The following is a 26,533-nucleotide window of genomic DNA, read 5'->3' as shown; positions in this document are numbered from 1 at the left end:
TCTGCTGAGGCTATGGTTGCGGCTGAGGTGGAGGCTGAGTCTGCTGTCGATGTTGCTGTAGTAATTCCTCCACTTGTTGTCGTAGTCTTGCAATTTCTGCAGTGTTGTCAACCAGTGGCGACGACGCCTTTTTTTTTGCAGCAGTATTGGTTGCACACCTTCCCCTTCTGCGAACTAGAGGGGCTTCATAAGTTTTAGGAACGACGCTTGAGGTATTGGCGTTGTTGCGAGCAGATCTTCTGAGCGACATCTTCAGCAAAAGTTCTAACAGTCGAGAACATGTTAGAACTTACCCTAATAGACTCTAAGGCAAAACTTAATCTAAGCAAACATAACTCGGACCTATTAATTTATGACTTCTTATGAAAAAAAAATGTGAGCCTTCTTTATAATTAGGGTGTGTTTCTAAACTTAGAAAAATAAGCCATCTTTATAATTTACTAAGTCTGTTTCTAATCATCCTATATGACTTAATTCTCAGGCTCGAAACTCGTCGTTGTTCCAAAATTAACCATATTGAGAGAGGGATGGGATCAGTAAAATCGTTCCCACTACTATGGCCCCCTAAACTCTCAATATAGAACCCGGTCCATTGATTTGTATCCACCCTCACGGAACTTGGTCATTATTTATTAAATTTATTATTTATTATGATTGTAAAAAAAAAAAACCAAACTCATACATGTCATTCAAAAATAACAATGATATTTATTTGGAAAAAAAATAACATGTCACTATGTACAATCATAAATGCAAAGATAATAAATAAAGAAACTAAACTAATTTACAGGCATTCTTAACCAAAAACATAAGGGCTAAAACGTTTTACTAACACATAATCATAACAACTATAACATAATCACTTACATTGGTGGTTAGATTCGGAGCTTGAGCGTGTGTATCAAGGAGAACTTCATGCAAATGGACCATTGGAAATGGTGATAAAAGAGCAGAGACAAACAATGGAGGCAATAAGTCGGGTTATGTAGAATACCCGCAATGCTCTAAGGGCCAAAAGAAACATCTTGGGGAATGTCATGCAAACATCAAGGGATGCTTCAACTGTGGTTAGGAAATTCATCGAAAAAAGGAATGTCTACAGCTCAAGCAAAAGGAGAAAAATGGATTAAACAATGGTTCCAGACAAAAGTCTTTGCCTTGACCCAGGGAGGAGCCAATGCTAGTAACAAGCAGTTACAGGTCAGATTCCTATCCTCGATAGTATATGTTCTAGTATCGCTTGATTTGGGAGCAATATACTCGTATATCTCGTTAGGAATGATAGAGAAATTAGACAAACCTTGTACAACTAGGTTTGTGACATAGTTGTCTTCGGGTGAAGTAGTCCTATCATCACGGATAGTATGAGGCGTACCGATCAAAATTGAGGACGTAGAACTAGAAGGAGAATTGATAGAAATAGAGATCAAAGACTTTGACATGATATTAGGCATGGATGGGCTAGCAAGGCATGACACAACCATTGATAGCAGACGTAAGCAAGTGATGTTCGAGACTCGTGACGGTCAGAAATGATGCTATATGGGAAAAGTTTTAGGACTACATACGCCGCTTATTTCATCTCTCAAAGCTTAGAGGATGATAGAAAAAGGATGTCACGCATTCTTGGCTAGCGTTACGGATGTGGTAAAGGAAACACCACTAAAAGTTGGAGACTTCCTCAATGTAAAGGAATTCCTAGAGGTTTTTCCTGGCAACTAGCGGGATTGCCGCCGACACGGGAGATAGACTTCACAATCGAACTAGTACCGGGCACCGAGCCATTCGCTATGGATAGCGCCGGTTCTATTTGTGAAGAGGAAGGACGGGAGTATGCATATGTGTATAGATTATGACGAGCTGAATAAGGTGACAATTAACAATAAGTACCCGCTACCCCGACTTGATGACTTGTTTGATCAACTCCGAGGGGCAATCGTGTTTTCAAAGATTGATCTACAGACCGGGTATCACAGATCAAAGTACGGGAAGAGGATAATCCCAAGATGACTTTTAGAACTCGTTATGGACATTACGAGTTTCTAGTTATGCCTTTTGGTCTTACCAACGCTCCAGCCGCGTTTATGGATTTAATGAATAGGGTCTTTATGGATTATTTGAATAAATTCTTCTTAGTATTCATTGACGATATCTTGGTGTACTCAAAGGATAAAGTCAAGCATGAGAAACATTTAAGGTTGATCTTGCTGCGACTAAAGGAGCATCAACTTTACGCCAAGTTCAAGAAGTGCAAATTTTGGCTTTCACAAGTAGCATTTCTCAGCCAGATAGTATCCAAGGACAGGATTGCTGTAGACCCATCTAAGGTAGAGGTCGTAAAGGATTGGCCAAGACCAAAGAACGCATCGGAAGTAAGGAGCTACTGGGATTAGCAGGTTATTATAGGAGGTTCGTACAGGGATTTTCTAAGATAGCCACTCCACTCACCAACCTGACCCAGAAACAGTAAAGATTCAACTGGAATGATAGATGTAAAGAAAGCTTTCAGTTGCTTAAGGACAATTTGTGCTCAGCACCAGTACTCTGTGTACCGACACCCAACGATAAGTTCGTAGTCTACTGCAATGCATCGAAGCAAGGGTTGGGTTGCGTGCTGATGCAGAATGATAAGGTGATAGCCTACGCCTCACGGCAGCTAAAGGAGTACGAGCAACGCTATCCAACGAATGATATGGATTTGGTAGTGGTGGTCTTTGTGTTGAAAATCTGGCACCATTATCTTTACGAAAAACGGTGTAAGATTTATACGGACCACAAAAGTTTAAAGTACTTCTTCACACACAAGGAGGTCAACATGAGGCAGCGCAGGTGGTTAGAGCTAGTGAAGGATTACGACTAAGAAATCATATACCACTCGGGAAAGGCAAACGTAGTTGCCGATGCGCTAAGTAGGAAGATTTATGGAAGTTTAGCAGCACTAGCTGGAATGGGAAAGCCGCTACAGCAGGAGCTGATTAGAGCCGAAATAGAAATAGTTGTCAGTAAGCTGGCTAATTTTTCTATCTAGTAAAATCTACTAGAAGATATCTGGATAGGGCAAGGGCATGAAGACACACTAGCGACACATATGGATGCAGTCAGAGAAGGCAAGGCCACAAATTTGTCAATATCAAGTCAAGGATTATTGAGATATAAGGATCGGGTATGCATGCCAGATAATCAAGGGATTAAAATGGCGATTCTAGAAGAAGCGCACAGTACCCCGTACTCAATTCACCTAGGTTCGACCAAGATGGCACACGACATCAAGGCAATGTATTGGTGGCCAGGGATGAAGAAGGACATAGCAGAATTTGTGTCTAAGTGTCTAGTATGCCAGCAAGTGAAAGCAGAACATCAGCAGCCTACAGGTTTATTGCAACCGCTTAGCGTACCAGAATGGAAATGGGACGATATAGCTAAGGATTTCGTGACAGGTTTGCCACAAACAAACAAGCAGCATGATTCGGCTTGGATAGTAATAGATAGATTAACTAAGTCAGTTCATTTCCTGTCTATTAAGACTTCGTACACAGCAGATCCATACGCAGACGTTTAAGTCTAAGAAATAGTATGACTGCATAGAATCTCTAAGATAATAGTATTCGATAGAGGATCGGTGTTTACATCAAGATCTTGGAGTAAGTATTTGTCGCTGATAGAATTCTCCTACAACAATAGCTACCAGTCAACAATCAGGATGGCACCCTACAAGCTACTTTATGGAAGAAGGTGTCGATCTCCGTTGCATTATGACGAGGTAGGAGAAAGGCAACTACTTGGAACTCAAGCTATTAGAGGAGCTCAGGATGTAGTTGCCCTAATTAGAAAGTGTATGCTCGTTGCTCAAAGCCGTTAGAAAAGTTATGCGGATGCCAAGCAGCGTGATGTGGAATTCAAAGTCGAAGATCAAGTTTTCTTAAGAATATCTCCTATGAAAGATGTGAAGCAGTTTGGGAAGAAAGGCAAACTTAGTCCCTGATATATAGGTCCTTTAGAGATATTGGACAAAGTGGGAGCAGTTGCGTATAGACTAGCCCTACCGCCAGCCCTAGCAGATAGTCACAACGTGTTCCACATCTCAATGCTACGCAAGTATGTGTCAGACCCATCTCACGTCCTCAAGTACGATATGATAGCACTCCAGAAATACTTGAGTTACGAGGAACGACCGGTTAGCATCCTGGATAGAGGGGTGAAGCAGTTACGGTCCAAGAGTATTCAAATAGTCAAAGTCCTATGGAGTAATAGTTCTGAACAGGAGGCAACATGGTAGTTGGAGGAGGACATGCAAGGCTGGTATCCAGAATTATTTGATAAGTAAATTTCGAGGATGAAATTCTTTTTAGTAGGGGAGAATTGTAGAGTCCAAGAACTTTACTTAGCTAGTTAGATAGTAGTATAAAAGTAATAGTAGTAGTATTTTTATGACTGTGGATTTTGGTTCAAGCCGTGACTTAGTTGGAAACTCCTAGAAATAGTTATGGATTTTATAAGTTTAACCTATAGTTTAAGAATATTAATTATAACATAAGATTTTATTAATATTTCTGGTTATTAATATGATAATTATTATAAACTAAGGTTTAGATAGAGCTAATAAGAATATGACACTTGTCATGAGCATGGTTATTCTTAAGGTTTAGATAGAGCCAATAGGATTATGTCACTTGTCATATGCATGATTATTAAGGAATTATTATTTTAATGATAAAATAAGGGAAATATAAGACTTAGTCTTCACCAAAATCTGTTAGGAGCATGACATTTATCACAATTTTATTTATTTGTGTTATTTAGATAATTAAATAGATTTTTCGTAACTTTAGGGTACTGCAACTTCCGACCTATTTTTGACCTTGTTATGAATTTTGAAAAATAGTATTTCCAGAAAGTTGTAGATAATTTAATTAGCTTTCTAACGGTATAAAGAGAGTCTAAATCGGAGTCCTACAGCTCCAGATATGTTGATTTTACTGCAGGGGAGTTTAGAGTTACGAGATTTAGGGATTTAGAAGTTAGGATTCTATTTGTTTTTATTATTTTTGTTTTAAAAATCAAGTTTTGAATCCTTAAATCTCTCTGAACAATTTGACCAATTCCTAAGCCTTTGGCTGAAGGATATTCAAATATTTTCAATTAAATTTATTATTTTTATTCAAACCCAAAAAGAAGATTTTTATTCCTAGAACTCTATAAATAGGACCTAGCACCAAGCCTTTTCATTCATTCTTCAAGCATTGATCATAGCCTTCCAAGTGCTAGTGAGACTATAGAGTGATAAACACTTGGGTTGGGGTTATAAGCTTAATCATTATAAGCTTAATAAACACTTGGGAAGTAAGGTTCATAGTGTGTATTTCGGTTTCGAGGTGTAGTTCGATCATAGGAATTTCAAAGGTATTCCTATTCTTAGTTCTTTTCAGTATTGTTTCATTAGTTTTATAGTCCTAACTCAGTCTTCTCTATTCTTGGTTAGGCATCTAAGTTCTTTGAACTTGAGGTTTCTTGTCGGTAAGAATGTTCTCGGTGGTTTTTAGTTCATTCATCGATTTCTTTTAGAATACTCACCTCTATATTATGGTTTTTAGGAGTGTTCCAAAATCCCGACTTTGTTCTCATCATCCTGGTATATTGGTAAGGAAAATAGGATAGGATATTATGTGTTATGCCATATGTTATCTTATGATTTATGTGTTATGTCAACTTACGATTTGTGTGTTATGTATGTTTGTAGACTTGGGCATATGACCTGTACACTAACAAGCCCCAATAAATTTATGGACATATGACTTGCTTAGTTAGCAAGCCCCACAAATCTAATGGGCATATGACTTGTTTAGTTATGGGACCTCAAGTAATAATGGCCATTATAGTATGTGTGACATATGTTTATGATATGTTTTATTAAATGTTACGTTATGAATTTTATGTATATGAATTATGTGTTAGATTTTCCTTACTGGGCATTAGGCTCATTCTTTTATGTTTTATATTTGCATGAAAATAGTTATGGCAGCGGAAAGATTCTTGGCAGCTTGGGGATGTGTATTGAGGCAGGATAGAATCGATGGACTGAGCGTTCGATTAGAGGATGAAGTTTTTTTTTAGTCTTTTAGTTATGATTTCTATGTATTATTTTTCCGCACTTAATTTTGTAACCAATTTATTTAAGTTATGTTTTGTTTTATTTTCAAAACAATGGGATCTCATATCCTAAATGAATTTTTTTGTATTTGACCTTTACTTTACAGTTTTTAAATAAAGTTATGGTTATTTCATATGTGCGTTTTCTTAAGATTAGTATAGTAGTTATTAATGGTCCAAGGTCTAGAATAGTTGGGTCGTTACAAATATACGGCATGTTAAAATCTCCCCCTGAAATATATTATTTACAGAAACTTAGTCCTTCTGTTAGGTTCCGTTCCACTTTGCCATTTAACGCTAATGTGACATTGTAAATTCTAATAAATTAGCATTTTTGCTCCCCCCCCCCCCCCCCCCCGAACTTTGACCATTACGAAATCGTGCCCATTTTTATTAGAAAAATTATAAAAATATATAATTTTTTTATTAATTATTTAAATATTAATTCAAACCTAATAAATTTTAAAAAAACATAAATTAAAATTGATATAAAATTAAAATAGTAACATTAAAAACAAAAACACTATATCTTTGAAAAAAATATTAGTATTAGTTCAAATTTATAATAATTTAATTTATAAAAATCTAAAGTTAAATGAAACTAAAACCTAAATAAATAGACATTATTTGTCCAAAAAAAAAATCCTAAATATACATTCAAATTCAAATCACATGCAAAACTTATAAGAAAATGAAACGATTGGAGCCATGCAAAACTTATAAGAAAATTCAAAACCCAGGATGAAAGAATCGTTTCTTTTTAATTTATAACCAAAATAAATAGGTTTCTAATATGAGTCTATTGAATTAATTAAGAATTTATTTATATTTAATTTGTTTATTTCATTCATATTTTATTTTTTAATATCTAGAGTGAATTTTAATTTGATTTTTTATTTTTTATTTCATTCATATTTGTTAGAAGTTTTTTTTTTTTAAATCTAGAGTGAATTTTAAAGATTTTATTAAAGTTTAAATTACTTTTATTTAATTTTTTAAGATTTCAATTATTATTTTGATTGTTTTTATAAGAATTATTTGTAAAACGCCCTAGTCTAGTGCTTTGTAAAACATTTGCATAATCATTGGTTTATAAGAGAAGCCACTTATTATGAAGATTCCAGTGGGGTCTTGCTAAAAACATGCAAGTTGGGCCCAATAGTTTAAAAAGAAAAATAGAAGTTTTCATGCAAAGTTCTTAAAACGACCAAGGTTCAACTCCCACTGATTAATTTAAAAAGTCCCATTAAACATAACATTATTAAAAGAAAATGGCGTTTAAAACTTATCGTTTCTCGTCCATAGGATGCCCCCACGCCATACACACCAGGACGACAGAACTCCCCACGTCACCACGCGTGCTATAGAGAAACCTATTTGTTACCTGGAAGGGAACGTAAGGGGGGTGAGCTAAAAGCCTAGTAAGGATGTACAAACAACAAACAAGTAAAACACAAACACATTCATCCATCTTTATACATCATAGCATCATTGTCATAATGATGTCAATATCATAAACATAAACATAATCACGTCAACATTAACATCATCATCATAACATAAACATCATAACATCATTATAGCATAAACATCATAACATCATCACAAACATTTCCTTGTGAACATGGCCCGCTAACTTGTCCATGTCACCCTTTGAGGTAAACAGCATCTCTGGTCTTGAATAACCTCAGCGCGTCCGCCCTTTGAGCTACGTCTTCATGTCCTTAGTAACTCGGGTTACGTCTTCATATCCTTAGCAACTCCTTTTTGATGTGTCGTGTTCATCACGCTAACATCCATTCATAGCATACAACATTCATACAATCCAAACATATCATCGTATTAAAGCATTTCATAATTCATAGCGCAAAGCATCATATCACTTTCATTCATACAAACAATCTTACAATTCACATCATAAATAAATAAAATTCTATCTAACTTCCTTACCCCAGGTCCAAGCTAAGTAAAACGACAACTTCTCAACGAGCCTATACCATAATCAAAATAACATTCCTTAGCTTCACATAATCTCTATTTTTCCCACTCATATAACTCATGTGTGCATGGGCCATGCACACATGGTGAAAGTTACTCACAACATACAAAAATGCATAATTACACATAAGGTCATAAAAGAATAATGCACATTCTACCTATATTACATGCAAGATCTTTCTATAAAAACTACATGGTTGCATAATAGACATATTTTTTAACGTAAAAGTGATTTTGCATGCAACATGCATACGTGGGAACATTACGTAAATGTGACGTTTAAAATGATAATTCTACGTGTCTTACTTCTATTGTTTTCAAAATAATAAACTTGTAACATGCTTTGTTTACTATTAATTATCTTCTTAAAATTACTAGGTTGATTAAATCTCTAAAGACATTATTTTTATTTCATAAAAATAATTTATTTAGCCATTAAAAAAATATAATAAATCCATTTATTATTTTCAAATTACATAGAAATAACAAAGGCTTGAAATTATTTAAAATACTTATAATTATCATGTTTCCTTATAAAATAACAATTTAATTTAAATTAATATAATTAAATAATTGATGTAAGAAAAATATAAATTTTAGGTGTGGGAAAAATATATTTTGCTTGAATTATTTTAAGACTTAATTTTATGTAATATAAATTCATATGTGATAATCAAATAATTATTTTAAACTTATTAAACTAAACTTTCAGCCACCATTTAATTTATTTAAAAATCACAAGTGAATTAAATTCAACATTTTTCTTAATCAAAATAAAGAAAAATTATAACCAATAAAATAAACACTTATATTATATTAAAAATACAACTTTTAATATTACCATAGTTTAGGTTATTAATTTATTTCAAAATACTAATCAAATTTCTTTTATTAAAATACACATCACATTTTTTTACAAAAATTCCAACAACCAAATTTATCATTAAAATCACCATTTCCCTTTTTTAAAAATTCATATTTTCATTAAAATAATAAAAAAAAAACTGTAGCTAATTATTTGTGCAAAAATATCATTTTAAGTGTGAATTAAAACACCAATTTATTCCCACAAATGCAACATATCATTATAGACATTTCTTATGCATGCATATCATTATTTCATCAAAATTTTCACCAATTATTCACAAAATCATGCATGTTTAATTAACTAAATTTAGACACAAACCCTAGCATATTTCTATCTATCACCCAAAGGAAAACAAAGCTTACATAAACCCATTTAAAATCTTACAAACAACCTATCATGTTTCTAAGATCACAATTGGTATTAAGACATACAAGGAACAAACATGCTTGAACATTACCCCTAGGCCGAAACACCTAGGATACCCAACAAGATATAACACAAAATTCTCATCTACATTCACATGAAACCTAGCATGCACCCGTCATCACCCTTTCATGCTTTTACATAATCAATAGTTCAAAAATGATCATAGCAACATAGACACAAAGACAACCTTCACATAAACCTAGCATGTTTCTAACATGTAGGAAACACAAGAAAAACAAACAATACAATATACCCAAACCCCATAGGCCGAAACCCTCAATTGACAACCTTCCCTTTTCAAACTCATCACCATGAACATAAGAACATTATCATTCAAAAATTCCACACAAAATCATAGCCATACCTAGATCAAATCTTCCATACATGCACCCAATACAACCTTTCAATCCCAACATCAAAAGGGTCAAAAAATCAATATACCCATTCATATAAACTTATCAATACATAAAACCAAAAAGGGTTAAGGGTTCATTACCTTTCTTGATTGATAGAATCAAGAACACAAGGTGACCAATACCAAATTTTACCACCCCTTGTTCGAGCCTAGGGTTTTTTTAAAATTCACCATGAGAAGAAGAAGAGATTCAACAACAGACAATAAAAACATAGTCAATATTACTAGATTCAAAAGAAGAGAATAGACAAGCATAAACACAAAGAAGGCATACCCTAGACTTGGTCTTCCCTTCTCCTTCTTCTTCATTTCTTCCTTTTCCCCTTTCTCTCTCTAGCTCACGCCCCTCTCTCTCTTTCTATCTCTAATTTCGGCAGCCCAAGAGCATAATGCTCTCTTCTCCAATTCATTCCCCCTTTATCCTAATCCTCTCATAATGGTCCAATTAAGAGAAAAGGTAAGTTTCCTATTTTCTATTTATTTTCTTTTATTTTTTATTTATTATGATTTTATCTTTAATGGTAGGAAATAAAGATGATAATACCCTTACCTATTTTATCAAAATATCACCTAACAAAAATGGTAAACATCCAACCCTTTCCCACTACACTACACGTCCAAGCCTACATTCCCTTTTTTTATTTAATTTAATAAATACAATAAAAGGCAATTTTAAAGTGTGTAGAAAATTCTACACATGTGAACCATGCTACCATGCACTTGCACACACTAAATCGCTAGGGTGCATCACTACCTACCATGCACCTTAGTGCATTCAACCAAAACTCAAATAATCACATTTTTAATTAAAAATCAATAAATAAATATCATTTAACAAATAATTTCACAACAATTCTACCAACAATTCTAACAATTAAAAATAAAATGAACAAACAATTAAATAAAGCAAACAAACAATTAAATAAAATAAACAAACATTTAAATAAAATAATTCACCACACTTAACACTTAAATAAAATAAAACACAAAAATTTTAATAACTAAAAAAAAAATTGGTGCACTACATTATTAAAAAAATTGATGTTTTTTTAAGTTTAAATTATTTTTTCAATAAAAGGGGGCACAATTTTGTAGTAATCAAAGTTCAGGGGGCAAAAATACAAATTTTCTACACACGGGATTGACGTGGCAATGCCACATCAAAGTTGAAACGGAAAAATGGAACAGAAGCTAATAGAAGGATTATGTTTTTGTAAATGGAAAAGTTCAGAGGGAATTTTTAACAGGCCATATATTTTAGGGGGCACTATCTGGTAGTGTCATAAGTTCAGGGGAAAAAATTATAATTATTCAACAAGAAATGTCTCTTTTGCTTGTTTGAGTCATTACATAATTTCATTATATGCTCTTGTGCAATATTAGGACCACTAATTAATTATTATAGTAATTGGTAAAGTACTATTTTCTAAACAGCATATAATAAGTACTAACCAACTATTTATTAATTTGTTTACTCATAATACAAAATGGGTAAGAGTTCAAAAAGGAAAGTTGAAACTATTGGGAATAGTGCCCTTAAAGCAATTGTAGTTGACAAATGTTTTAAATGAAAGAAATAATTGAATTGAATCATTATATATATAGACTATGTCTGATATTATATTGATAATATTAAGAAAATATCAAAAAATTCCCAAATTTATCTATGTGGTCTTAATCTCATATTGATATGAGAGGATCGAGATTAAAATAATAAACTTAAAATAGTTCGCAGTAAAATAAAGTGATGGAATCTTTAGATTAATTACTGATAGTACGGTTCGCTATTATTATGAATACAAGTGACCTAGATCCAGGTCACTAGTGTAGTAGGACACTTTAGTGAAGGTACTTTATATATAGTGATATATAGAACTGGACCATATGTGATTTGTTAATACTTGTTTAAACACCATTTCATAGTATTAATCAAACACATCAAATGATGATCATATACACGATGATCTTAATCCTGAGGTTGCTATGAACTCTTATATATGTCATCTGATCCTTCGATTCATGCGTTAAGGTTTGTCAGAATGATCAGGCTAAGAATAATTGTTTTGGGGACTCAATGACATTTATGGCTGGGGACGTAGTTTAACAGATATGGAATCTATACCTTCTTATATATTGAATAATGGTTCCCTATTGGATTGACTTTTGGAACTGAAAATGTTATGAGCGCTCACGTCTCAAACTTGTTGTGACACAACCTTCACCAGTAAAGTCAGTGGTACTCTAGGAATAAAATATAGCTAAAAGGGTAAAACGGTAATTTTATTCCCTTTTAATTATGAACCATTAATAGAGGATTGACGTTGTATGTAATAATTATATAAATGGACACTTTATTCTTTAATAAAGTATTTAGTAAATATATGTCTATAATTATCAAGTGTTCAATCTCATATTTATAGTGGAGTAATCATGAGATTAATAAATAAGATTATTTAATCAAAGAGCTTTGATTAATAATCTAATATTTATTTGAGCTTGATATTATAGGACACAGGGTGGCTCTATCAACACCATATCAAGGTAAGAGTTGATACAAGGGTAAAATTGTAATTTGGGAATTTGAGAATAATTTTATTCTTCGGGTCAAGTATGCAATTATATGATAATTGATGTAGAATAATTAATTTGGAATTAATTTTTAATTTAAAAAAATATATTTATTAATTAAAATATATAATTTTTGAAATTCATATATATAAATAAATTAATTAATTTTTGAAATTAATTATTTTATTTTAGTAGGAGAAAATCAAATTGGTAAGTCAAAAATAGATTTTGATTTATTGAATTTTAAATAATGATAATAATGATGATCATCAATTTGAATATTGAATTTAAAATTTAAATTTTGAAATATGGTTGTCGTCTTTTCCTTAAAAAGATTAATAGCTTATTTTGTGGAAGATTGATTTTAGTTAAATAAATAAATAAAAGAAAAATACAATATCCCTGAAAAGGAAATAGTTGTTCACGCATGGCACAGTCCAATGACTGTGCCATGCGTGTACCACTACACTAATATTGTATCAGTGTTGTTTTTATTTTATTTATTTATCTAATTAATAATTTGAAAATAGTTTTTTTCAAATTTGGTAAGTTATATATTTACGTAAATCAATTCCTATCATCATTATGATATTATTATATTACTATTATTGTTAGGAATAATAAGGTAATATTATAATCTCTATATATATGATATAGAAGAAGAAGAAGAAGAAAAACAACACAATAACCACACAAAACACAACTCAGATAGTTCTCATAATTTTTTGTCAGACAAAAAGTTTATCATCTTCTTCTTTATTCTAAGCTTTCTCAAACCATAATCCAAGTTCTCATATGTTGAGAAATACTTGTGATTCCTAAATTGCAAATTCATGTTCTCTATGTGCCCACACACATCTTGAGGTGTAGAGAACACTCTGAAAAATCGTGGTTTGAGTACTCAAAGCATTGGATAGGAAGATCGATAAATATACGAAAAAGACTCAAGGACACTTGATAGGCTTCAAGAGGTAATGCTTATGGTCTTAAAGATTCATATGTTTACGTGTTTATATGTTATATATAAATATATTCTATATTTATATATGTTTTGAATGATTAATAATATTGTATGTTAATGTTTCTGTCTGGATGTTTTCTTGTTCATAGAAACTGTTTATATGAGTAATGAATTTTTTTGTTGTTGTATACAATGGGCCCACCACGCCTATTCCCCTGCGTGCTCTGAATGTTTTTCCAACAGAAACTAGTGAAAGATCGAGTAAGGAGACATACTTCGAGTCTTATACTAAACAGATAATAAAAAATTGTCTCCCAGTGTTGATAAACGTTATGCATTCTCTGACTTTCTAAGAGTATATAATAAAACACAAAGATTGCCCCACACTTTTTTCATAGCCACTTATTTCCTTGTTAACCAAGCTCCTTGTTTTGTAGGAAAAAATTATTAACAATGGAAGCTTAACCATCTTGAACTCAGAGTTGATGAAGAAAATAAACTTAAGTAACATTAAATTGAAACATATATTATGTTCTACCTTTCTAATCCAAGCACAAAAACTAACCTAGATTTTTATTACATTTTTATTCTCAAAGATTTGTACTATTTTGGGTGGACTATTTGAAGCCCTTCCCCCTAAGGAGAAGGTCGAATATGGGATGGTTATCAAACATAAAAAGAGGAAAGATGAACAAAAGTTCCACTACAAGTGTAATCCTGAAATATTGGTTTTGAAGCAATGCTGGATTTGAAGATGGACTGTGTAAAGAGAAACTTAGCTAGGTGGTTAGTTGATTACATTGACTATGACGGTAGGGTACTTACTGTGGGTAGTAGCAAAATTAAGTTGAAGCCATATCATTTTGAGCATGTTACAAGGATTAGGGAATGCAGTACCCCTATTAAACTACCAGACATGAATCAAGGCAACTCTTACAAGGAGTTGATTCTCAATGTGAGAAAGAGATCCACTACCAACAATGATTTGGAGAACGAAATTAAACGGAGCACGTCAGCAGATGAACTCTTTGTCATGCATTACACATTGTTCGTAATTGTAGTCATTCTTTATCCGACATCAGGCAATCATGTTAAGAAAGCCTACCTATCCATTGTTTGCAATTTTGGAGTCTATTAAGAAATTCAATTGGGCGACACACACCCTCAACTTTCTCTGTGAGCAAATTCAGCGTTACAAGCGGGGAGATATTCATTACATGTCTGATTGTTTGCTCTTTTCTACAGATAAGTGACATAAGTCAAATGTGATCAAATGGTTGTTTATGGCCTAATCTTCTCTTTAATTACATGACATGTTTTCTTGGATGCAATTATTGTTCATATATATAGTCATGTGGCCACGTGGGCAAGCAAATAATAGTATCCCCCCGATTGTCTTCTAGGATAAGGCTACAATAAGGAAGTTTGCAAGTTTCATCCACTATCGTGGAGGTTATAACACCACCGAGGTGAGTGTGTTCTTAGATAAGTCTATTCAAATCTAATCCATTAAACTTAGCCTTTGGAATATAAGAGTTAAGTTTCTATTGGTATGTAGATTCCCAGAATTTACTTAGCTAGTTAGATAGTAGTAGTAGTAGTAATAGCTAGTATTAGTTGTAGTATGTTTATAACAGTGGATTTTGGTTCAGACCGGGATTTAATTGGACACTCATAGTAACACTTGTAGATTTTCTAAGTTTAACCTATAGTTTAAGAATATTAATTTTAACCTAAGGTTTGATTAATATGACTGATATTGATGGTGATATTTATTATATTATAAGGTTTAGATAGACCCAATAAGAAAGTAACACTTATCATATGTATGATTATTAAGAAATTATTATTTTAATGATAAAATAAGAGAAATATAAGACTTAGTCTTCACCAAAATCTGATAGGAGCATGACATTTATCACAATTTTATTTATTTGTGGATTAGGTTGATATTTAGATAATTAAATAGATTTTTCGTAACTTTAGGGCACTGTAACTTCCAACCTGTTTTTGACCCAGTTATATTAGGAATTTCGAAAAATAGTATTTCTTAAAAGTTGTAGATAATTTAATGAGCTTTCTAACGGTATAAAGAGAGTCCAAGAGTTCCACAACTCCAGATATGTTGATTTTACTGAAGGGGAGTTTAGAGTTACGAGATTTTGGGAGTTAGAAGTTAGGATTCTATTTGATTTTATTATTTTAAAATCAAGCTTTGAATCCTTAAATCTCTCTGAAAAATTTGAACAATTCCTAAGCCTTTGGCTGAAGGATATTCAAATATTTTCAATTAAATTTATTTTTTTTATTCAAAGCCAAAAAGAAGATTTTTATTCCTAGAACTCTATAAATAGGACCTAGCACCAAGCATTTTTCATTCATTCATCAAGCTAAGTTCAGAGGCTGCAAGTTGCTAGGTTATTGTGAGAGTGTAAACACTTGGGTTTGGGATTATAAGCTTGATCACTATAAGCTTACCAAACACTTGGGAAGTAAGGTCTTATAGCATTTCGGTTCAAGGTTTAGATTGGTCTTACAAGTGTTCAAGGTATTTCCACACTCTAGTTCATTGGTATTATTTTATTTTCTTTAAAGTTCTCATAGTCTTCTACTCAGCCTTCTAACCTTATTCCTATTCTTGGTTAGGAAATCCAAGTTCTTAAGCACAAGGTTTTTGGTAAGTATGTTTTAATATGTATAGTTCTTTCATCCCTTTTTCTTCAATATCAATAGACTCACCCTTTCACAAATGGTTTTTAGGAGTGTTCCAAAGTCCCTATTCTGTCCTCATATCCCGGTAATTTTGGTAAGGAAAATAGGATAGGATTTATGTGTTATATGATTTTATATGTTATCTTATGAATATGTGTTATGAAAAATGCTATGTTATGTATGTTTGTAGGCTTAGGCATATGACCCATATGACTAACAAGCCCCAAATAGATTATGGGCATATGACCTGCTTAGCTAGTAGGACCCCAAATAGATTATGGGCATATGACCTGCTTAGCTAGTAGGACCCCACTAATCTAATGGGCATATGACTTGTTTAGTCTATGAGACCCCAAGTAATAATGGCCATTATAGTATGTATGTGATATATGTGTTATGGTATGTTTTTTTTATGTTGCACTATGAATTTTTATGTATATGGCTATATGTTAGATTTTCCTTGCTGGGCATTAGGCTCATTCCTTTTTGTTTATATGTGCAGGAAAATAGGTCTTAGTGGCGGGGAAGGTTCTTGGAAGCTTAGAGAATGTGTATTGAGGCGGAATGGATTCAAGAGCCGAGCGTTTCGATTCGAGGATGTAGTTTTGTTTCTTATGGTTTTTACATGTATCTTTCCGCATTTTGTTATGTAAATCTCTTTTTAATTATGTCATGTTTTGATTTTAAAACAATGGGATCCCATATCCTACTTGAGATTTTATGTAAGTTTAACTCTTATTTTTACAAGTTTCTTAAAAAAGTTATGGTATTTTCACTTGTAAGTTTTATTAAGGATTAGTATGTATAGTTTTCGTTAATGGTCCAAAAGTCTAGAATAGTTGGGTCATTACATGGTATGATGGTTTTTTTTAAAACTGAACTTTATGTCTCCCTAGCCATTTTTATCCAGTCATAATAGGCATACATATAAAAAAACATGTAACATCTCGTGTTTTGAACACCCATTAGTAGCCGGTTGGAGCCGGTGAAGAATTATGTGGAATAATATTTTGATAAATGATATTATATGAATTTGTGCTGAATAGTGAATTTTATAGCCTCTGTAATGATCCGGTAAAGGATCTAGCTTTATATAAAGAAAGATTGGTCTCAAATCAAGGCATAAACCTTAATGGGAGAAAAATCTCAGATTAAATAAAATAGGAAATACTATGGCATAAAAATATTAATTTTTTCTGGCAACTGGGACTTTATAGTCGAGCCAATAAGTTTAAGAAAAATTGATTGAGGTTTGAATTCCAATCAACAGGGCTTAAGAATGAGAATTTCTTGCTTGGGCCTCTAAAGACATTTTGGTCAATTTGATAAAATTACCAAAATTATGTGATATGTGACAAATTTTATTTTTAGGTCACATTTAATTTAATTAATTAAGCTTGGATATATTTAACAACTATAGGGTAAAAATTTAGGGAATTTTGGATAAGTAAAATTACCAAAGAGCCCTTGAGTGTCTAAGGAGAGAGGTAAAAAGTAGCACGGGCATAAAGGTCTTTTCCAAGGGAGGAGAGAGAGAAGGGGGGCGGCAAGGCTATGCCTAGGTCTTTCAAGAGCCTAGTACATCTACCCTAAGGGAAGAGTAAGAGCATTTCCCCATTCATTGGCTAAACCCTAATCATTCCTCTCTTATACATCTAATCATTTTCTAAAAATTTCCTTTTCCCTCAAGAAAAACACTCTCTTCCATTTCCTCTCCCCAAAACTGAAACCCTAAGTCTCCCTACTCTCCATTGCTGCAATTTTTCTCTCCAAGAGCACTAATTTCCCCATTGAAGGAGGGAGAAGCTCAAGAGAACACTTGTGTAGAGTAAGTTTCGAAACCTACTTCATTTTTCTCATCTTTTCCTATTCAAACCCGAAACCCTGAGGGTTAATGATGCATGCATGTGATCTAATAGCCATGCATGACATTGATCTTGTGTTCTAGGGTTCAAGGGAAGCTTGTACTGGTAGAATTTCAATGATTTAGGACTTTGGTGATCAAGTGAAAGCAAGGTAGGAGATCTTGGTAGTTTGCATGTTTTCTCTCTCATCTAAGTCTTTATACCCTAACTCTCTCTTAAAAATCTACATGTGGGACTTTGGGGCTCAGTTTGAGAGTGTAGAGCACAAGGGGGAGTTTGAGGAAGCTAAGGAAAACACATCTCCAAGCTAGAACTATCAAAGGAAGAAATTTATGGTTGTTCTTGACTTTTGTGATTTTTGTTGGTAGATCTTGTTGTATAGGTTATTTTAATGGTTTTTGGAGTTAATTTTATGCTTAAGGTTGAGATTGTATGATTTTCATGCTTACATGTGGATAGGGTTATGCTAGAAATGCTTATTTTTGTTAGGTTCACTACTACAAAAAAGGTGTTGTGAGCCCTAAAAAAGTTTTTATGACTCGCGGGGTACAAGTCCTCTATTTGAGAGCTTTAAAAATTGAGATTTTTTAGGACTCGCAATAAAAGAATGTTTTGAGGGCTTTCATTGCGAGTCATAAAAAGTTTTATTTTTAATATTTAAAAAATTAAATGGTAGCCAAAGCTTCCGTCGGAGCTTCAACGACGACGGCAGTGCCACCATCCCACGGTGGTGGTTTGGTCCGATCCTTTAGTGGGTTTTGAAGCCCAAAGCACAATGAATGCAGTGGTGGTGGTCATTTGGCTCAGGGTGGCTCGAGGTAGTCGAAAAATTCCCAAAATGTTTTGGAAACCCACATGGTCGCTGAACTTTGGAGGCTCCGTCGACTAGGCTAGGGGCACGTGAGGCCACGGTCTCACGGGGCTGGGGATTTCGGGGGCCGGGGAATGCTATGGGCCGACGTGTGTAGATGGGGGTGGCTAGAGCGCCGCCGTTCATGGCTGGGCAGTGGGCATGCATGAGAGAAAGAGAAAGAGAAATAGGGGAAGTGAGAGAGAGAATGGGCTGTTGTTTTTTTCTTTGTGATTTAATATAAAATAAAAATTTAGTTAAAAAAAATTATTCAAACTTTTAGGACACATATAAGTTTTATGGGCCGCGAGTCCTAAAAGAAATTCTTTAATGACTCTCAATGTGTCCTAAAAATTCCAGGAACTTTTGTTAAAAAAAATCAAACTTTTAGGAGACACATAAGTTTTTAGGACTCGTTTTCCGTGTCCTAAAAGAAATTCTTTAAGGACTCTCAATGAGTGTCCTAAAAAGTCCAGGAACTTTTGTTAAAAACAAAATTCAAACTTTTAGGACACGCATCAGATTTTAGGGCTCGTGTTGCGAGTTTTAAAAGAAATTATTTAAGAACTCTCAATGAGTGTCCTAAAAAGTCCATGAGATGTTTTTAGGGCTCGCATTTAGGTGAGTGCCCTAAAAAATATCCTAAAAGCATGTTTTTGTAGTAGTGATTTTGTAAAAATGCATGCTGCCAAAATTTCGTGGTCTAGATTCCAACAGGTCAGATCATACTCTACTTCCTCTATTTGTGAAAAATATTTGTGTAGTTGCATAGGTCTTTGTGAGTACTTGATGATAGGCTTTGGAAAATCATAGAAAGGGATTTTTAAATCCAAGTTATGCACTTTTTGGCATTGTGATGCAAATCTTGAAAATTCTGGGCAGCGTGTGCTGCCAAGATTGTTGACTTTTTAACAAATGTTACTCATAAAAAAGCTATGAAATTTTGTATAGTATTATTTTAAACATTTATAAGGTTCACTATATAATTTTAGAGGAAAATGTGTTATGGTATAAGAGATATGAGTTTTCAAAATTTGTCCTAAAATCTGGAAACAAAACTTCTTGGTAGCAAGCATTACCCAGATTGATTTAAACATTTTGGTGGGTTCTATTTCTCCAAAAATTAAGAAATTTTGAAGGAAGATAATTTAGACATGTCCAAAGATTCTTGTAAAATTTTAGAGAAAAATGTACTACGGTTTAAGAGAAATAATTTTTCTAAGTTTACCCTAAAATCTAAAAATTAGTAATTTCGAACCTTAACGAAAAGTGAGTTTTGGGAGGTTAGTTCTCTTAACCTAAAACAAGTTATGACATGAGACTTTCATCTAGTTCCCGCCCTTATGACACAGAATACGTGAATGATAGTTTAAGGGGTTTGGTTAAAAAACTCTATTGCTGGCAAAAGCTTAAAAACGGGACTTCATCACTTTAAAACATACAATGACATTAAAGGTTTGGAAATGAGAAGAAATAATCCTTTGCAAAGATAACTAAGGATTTGGAGATTTAACCAATCCCAAATCATCTTGAGTTACTTTAAAAGTTGATTTTTAACATTTTATAAGTGAAGGGTCCAATTTCCCTTCTTTTAAAAAATACCATAAAAAGAGATCCTAGGTTATGGATAAAAATGACGAGAATGGGAGTTTGGGTTTTATAGAACCCTTAAGTGAACGGGATAACATTTTCAAATATTATTTGTAAATGGTCAAAAATCAATATTTTGGTAAATGATAGAAAACGGTAAACTTTCATAAGAGGACGACAAGTTGGTATTTTTCTAAAGTTATGAGCAGAGTAGAACTTGTTTTTCCTAAAACCAAAATACGAGTTATCCGATAAGAGGGTTCTTTAGTTATAGAATATTAAGATGCACGACATAGAGAGCGTGTTGCAGTGAGGCTGATTTTCTCATGATACTGTAAAAACCAAAACGAAATCTAGCCTTATACACTGTAAGGTCTATAAGAGGCTATAGTATAGAGTCTCAAAGAGAACTTTATTGCATGTAGCTATCATAGAATATTAGCTATAAGAGTATGTCATAGTTTAATCTGAGTACATTGTATTAATTACAGTAACTGCGAAGGAGAAAATGAATAGCGGTGTTAAAGATCCAGCTGGGAACTAAGGACTCCAAGTAAGTTAGTCTTTCTCTTTCTTGGCTACAACATGAATATAATAGTGTGTGCTTGTAGTAGTAGATTACACTAGTTTTGTTTGGATCGTTAAGACCAGGGTATGCTTAATGCCTACATTTACAATGCTTATGCATTTTGTGGCTTAATGGTGAGTGAGTTCGGGTTGGAGGCAGAACCTTATTGTACTATTGTTTGGGTTGGAGCCAAGACATGGTAAAATTATAGTCCAGGTCAAACTCAGGACATGGTAAAATTATATTTCAGGTTGGAGCCAGGACATGGTAAGATAGTCCGGGGTTGGAGCTAGGACATGGTAAAATTATAGTTCGAGTTGGAGCTAGGGCATGGTAAAATTACAGTCTGGGTCGGAGCCAGGACATGGTAAAATTATAGTCCAGGTTGGAGCCAGGACATGGTAAGATAGTTTGGGTTGGAGCCAGGACATGGTAAAATTATAGTCCGGGTTGGAGCCAGGACATGGTAAAATTATAGTCCAGGTCGAAGCCAGGACATAGTAAAATTATAGTTCGAGTTTGAGCCAGGACATGGTAAGATAGTCTGGGTTGGAGCTAGAACATGGTAAAATTATAGTCCAGGTAAGAGCCAGGACATGGTAAAATTATGGTCCAGGTTGGAGCCAGGACATGGTAAGATAAAGTCCGGGTTGGAGCCAAGACATGGTAAGATAGTCTGAGTTGGAGCCAGGACGTTAAGAGGGAATCCGGGTTGGAGCCAGGATCCTTTATGTTTGTTGAGTCGATTAAATTGTGTAATTATATATATGTATATATTTATCGAATCATCTGGGATCTTCTGAGTGCAGGTTATCATGATATGTGTAACGTTGGTTGTTAGGTATAATCAAAGTATTTGATTCTGATTTGGCTATTGTTTGAGAATTATATGATAGGGTTGGAACTTATCAAACACCCTAATGACCAATAGCAATAACTACCTTAGGTCAACCTGTTACTGGGTTTAGTATACTTTTGTGTAAATCTATTCTTACTAAGCATTTTCGTTTACCTAGTTGTTTCATTTTGTAGGAAAATGCAAAAGAAAACTGGAGCAGTGAGCGTCGGAGTCTGCTTGTGGATATGTACATGTGGCCTGACTTGGGGAGGTTTTTGATGGATCACTATTTTGAAAAGATAAAACTGGAAGTTTATTATTTCTTTTGGGATAATTGCTTTGTTATAACTCTATGGAATAGTAGTTGTATTTCTGTTTGCTAAACCAAAAGTGTGCGCACACAGATCTTTTAAAAGTTTTTTTATATGGATTTTCGAAACAATAATTTAAAGTAGAAGTTTAGATTTCCGCATGTTTTTGGTCTTGTATATTTTGAGGGTCGTTACAAAACATATCCCATAAGTTACAATTCAACAAACATATTCATGATAATGACATAAATTTAAAATAGATATTATTATTAAGCAAAACTCTCTAACAAGCTTCAATTTCTAGGTATGGTATATGTTTACATATAAAGTATAAAATTGTTTAGGTGATGACTGACCAGTTATGTTACACGTGTGCTTAGGCTATTTAGTTTTCAAATCAAAAATTAATTTCTTTCATTTGGTCACGTTATACATCACTTTTTCATTTGATCACCAAACACATTATTGATTTTGTTGTCTGATTTTTGGTACCGTGGAGTATTATTAACTATTTATCCTATTCATATGCCTATATTACCTTTACAACAACTTAGTACCGAAAAATCTCCCATTGCACTGCCTCGCAAAGAGTTCGAGAAGCTCCTAGTGGCCCCAATGGCCTTAATGCCCCCAACGACCCTAGTAATACTGAGGAAACCACAGCATCAACACTCACGAATCGCAATCATAGAACCTAACTATAACGTCCTCCTAATCAAGCACCGTTACACTGTGTAATATAAATAGTGCTTCACTCGCTAAATGAGTCATTTGGGCTTAAATTGTGTAATTAAAACTAACCACAGGTTTAGGCACTAAAAATTTATGTCAAAAGTCAACCATTTCATTAAAAGAGTTTGACTTCCATACATGGGATCCCAACATAGTGTAAAACGGTTACAAACCCAAAAATGTATACAAAACCCGACCTATGCAGAAAAATCAGGGTCCAACCCTAGTTCCAATTGATAGCCTCGGTCGTGGCGGACGAGCAGGCCGCATATGCACACTCCGTCCTTGAAGCTCTCCAACTCATGGCTGGTCCAACTTTTCCTCTCCTTTACCTATACCATTTAGGACTCGCCAGCCAAGGCTCAGTAAAAAAACATAATCATGCTTATAAGCAGTACATTATCAGATCACAGATTCATACTTAGCATGCCTAGTAGTAATAACCCTACTCATGCATACAATTAACTCAAATAAGTGACTATATAGTCACACTAGGGCCTATTGCCCATCTTTTATATAATCAGCCTTAGAGCTAACCAAGCAGGTCTGATGCTTAACATTCCAGACGACCTTAGGGGCGTTAAAGCTTATATCTCGCTTCCGGGTTAGCTTAGCCCTATCGGCTAGCACTTAGCATGCTATTGTCACCCTCGACTCCTAAGCCGAGCCTTCCAAACTCCCGACTTATAAGCGGAGTGTAATGCCCCAAATTTCCTAATAAGGTTTAGGACCTTGATTTGGAGGCCGGGAGGGCCATAATTGCTTTATTATGCTATTTAATGATAATATGCATGTTTGGGTGTATTAAATATGCATGTGGACCCATTTGTGATTAATTGGGTGATTTTCATATTTTGGCCATTTCGGGCATTTTTGGCATATATGTGAAATGGGCGTGGTGCTTTGTTATTATCTGGTTATGCCAGGGTTACCCAGCACAAGACGATCCTAGGAGGTAAGCTAGTGGGAAAGTCACAACGGGATTTAAGCTTGACTTGGAGTAAGTCAAGGGGTATTTAGAGCATTACCGGGTTATTGGGCAATGGGAATTAATATTTGGTGATAAATTGGAAGTTAGTAAGACCAGGGGAAAATTCTGGAAGTTTTGACTATAATGTCCCCAGGGGTGTTTTCGGGACCCCGAGCATTAGGTTTTATTGGAAGCTACTTAAGCTTGAAGTAACCTTTTAAGGAAATAAACAGAATGTTCTGTACGTTCTCTCTCCCCAAAAGTTCCCTTTTCATCTCCTAGTCGCATTTCTGAAGATAACTTGAGTTCTAGGACTCGGAATCAAGCAAGGATCGAGGCATAGCAATCCTAAGGAGAATTAGAAGCTTATTAGTTGGAGGATTTAGTTGGAAACAACTCAATCGGAGGTAATTCAAGTTTAAGTTTTAAGTTTTTAAAAGTTTTTAAGCTTGAATTGGACTTTGTGAATCGTTGAGTTTTTAGTTTGTTTGAACCTTGGGTTTTGGTGGTTTTGGACCATTGGGGAGTTTGGGAACTTTGATTTAATGATTTGGGAATATTTAGACATGTTTTTGGGAGGTTTTAAAAGGTTAAAACGAAGGAAAAATGGTTGCCCCGAAGTTGGGTCGCGGCCCTGTTCTTGGGCGCCGCGGCCCTTGCTCGAAGAAGCAGGTGTCAGGATTTGGCCTTGCTGGGCGCCGCGGCCTGGGCTGCGGCCCTAGCCTCAGAAGAACCCTGGGGGCCGCGGCCCGAGGTGCTAGGGCCGCAGCCCTTGCCCTGTTTTCACCCCGTTTGCTCGTTTTGACCCCGGAAACATGGTTTTGGGCCTCGGGATCATTCCTACTACCCGGATTAGTGAGGATTGATGTCTTGGAGGCTAAGTTTTAGTTCAAGGGTTGGTTTTAGAACTTGAACTCATTGGGTTACCATTTGTGGTTGTGACTAGGTTAACACTAGAGGCTTGGAATCAGGATCGTTCTTGTGGCTCGTTTGTTGGTAACCTGTGCTTGGACCCAAGGTAAGAAAACTGCACCCTGTGTATATGTGACATGCATGGTTATCATTGAAGCATGTTGATTGATTATTGAGTATGACATGCATGGTTATCATTGAAGCATGTTGGTTGATTATTGAGTATGACATGCATGGTTATTATTGATGCATGTTAGATGTTTAATAATGCTTGGCAATCTTGCCCATTTGCATATGACCATTGTTGAGGCATGCTGGATGATTGAGTGTGATGCATGTAATGCACGAGAAACTTGTGATTAGGGCATGCCATGAATGATAAATATGAGATTGGCCAAAGCTTGAGTCTCTGAATTTGTGCATGATCATGATTATGCTGGAAACTGTTTAGTAAGCATGCTGAATGCCCTATTCTTGGATAACTGGCATATGATACATGTTGATAGCATTGCTTACTTGTGTATGGTACTGACTAATTAGTCAGATTTGACAAAAGGTGCTAGTATCAACTGTGAAGCTGTGACTCATTAGTCAGGTTCGGCAGTGGTACTGGGCACTAGTCATGATGCACTGACTCTTCAGTCAGAATCGACAAAAGTGTTAGTGTTAACTCTGAAGCTGTGACTCATTAGTCAGGTTCGGCAGTGATACTGGACACAGATCAGGTAGCGCTGACTTATTTGTCAACAGAGATTAGATCTAATCGACTACTAGCATTGAATGACTCTAGGAGCATTAATGCCTAACCGACCCTGAGGGTCGATGAATGAAAAAAAGAGCTTGGAGGCTAGTGGCTTACCTAACAGCCACTCTCCCGCTAGAAAAGAGAGCTTGGAGGCTAGTGGCTTACTTAACAGCCACTCTCCCGCTAGAATCATGTGATGTTCACCCATTGGTTTGAAAGCTTTATATTCAATGTGATTATAATGATAATCATTTGTTAATGTTTTTGAAAAGTGTTATGTTTTCTTGCTGGGCTTCGGCTCACAGGTGCTATGTGGTGCAGGTAAAGGCAAAAGGAAGCTGGACCATCCTTGAGTTGGAGAGCTTAGGTGATGACGTGTACATATGCTGCTGCTCGACCAATACTTGGGCGAGGTTTGAAAGTGGAACTAGGGCTGAACCCTGTTTTGCCGCTTAGAACGGCCTGTTGTAAACACTTTCTTGTAATAAACTCTAAAATTATATTTTTGGGATCCCAATGTATACAGTAAACGTTCTAGTGAAACGTTATATCTTAACCAAAGTTTTTAATCCCTAAACCGCTAATCACGCTTAGTTACACGTTTATGGCCAAATGACTCGATTAGTGAGTTTAGCACTGTTTGCAATGCGCACTGTAGCGGTCCCCTGGGGTTGGGGCGTTACAATTTTGGTATCAAAGCATGCCATGGTTTATGTGTTCCTGAAGACAAGCTGGGCATGTACACTCATCACTGAAGATAGCTTCACTCAAGGAATGGTAACTATTTTTGTAGTTATGTGCTTAGCTGCTTAAATAGATTGTGAATGCTTTACCTGCACATTGCATTAGGGAGCATGAGATTCTGATAGAGCTTGGCTCTTGACTATTTGATTATATGCTCCATGGATATATTTATGAATATGATCATTTGAATACCTGCTCCATGATTACATAATTGTGATATTTGCATGCTTGAGTTGAGGCATGGTGTGGATGTTGGATGTTGGAAGAGCAGGGATTTTGATTGATGTATGAACACCATGGGAATGTTTATGGC

The sequence above is a fragment of the Humulus lupulus genome, chromosome 5 (assembly GCF_963169125.1).
Source record: "Humulus lupulus chromosome 5, drHumLupu1.1, whole genome shotgun sequence".
Lineage (NCBI taxonomy): Eukaryota > Viridiplantae > Streptophyta > Magnoliopsida > Rosales > Cannabaceae > Humulus > Humulus lupulus.
Note: the sequence above shows the minus strand (reverse complement) of the source record.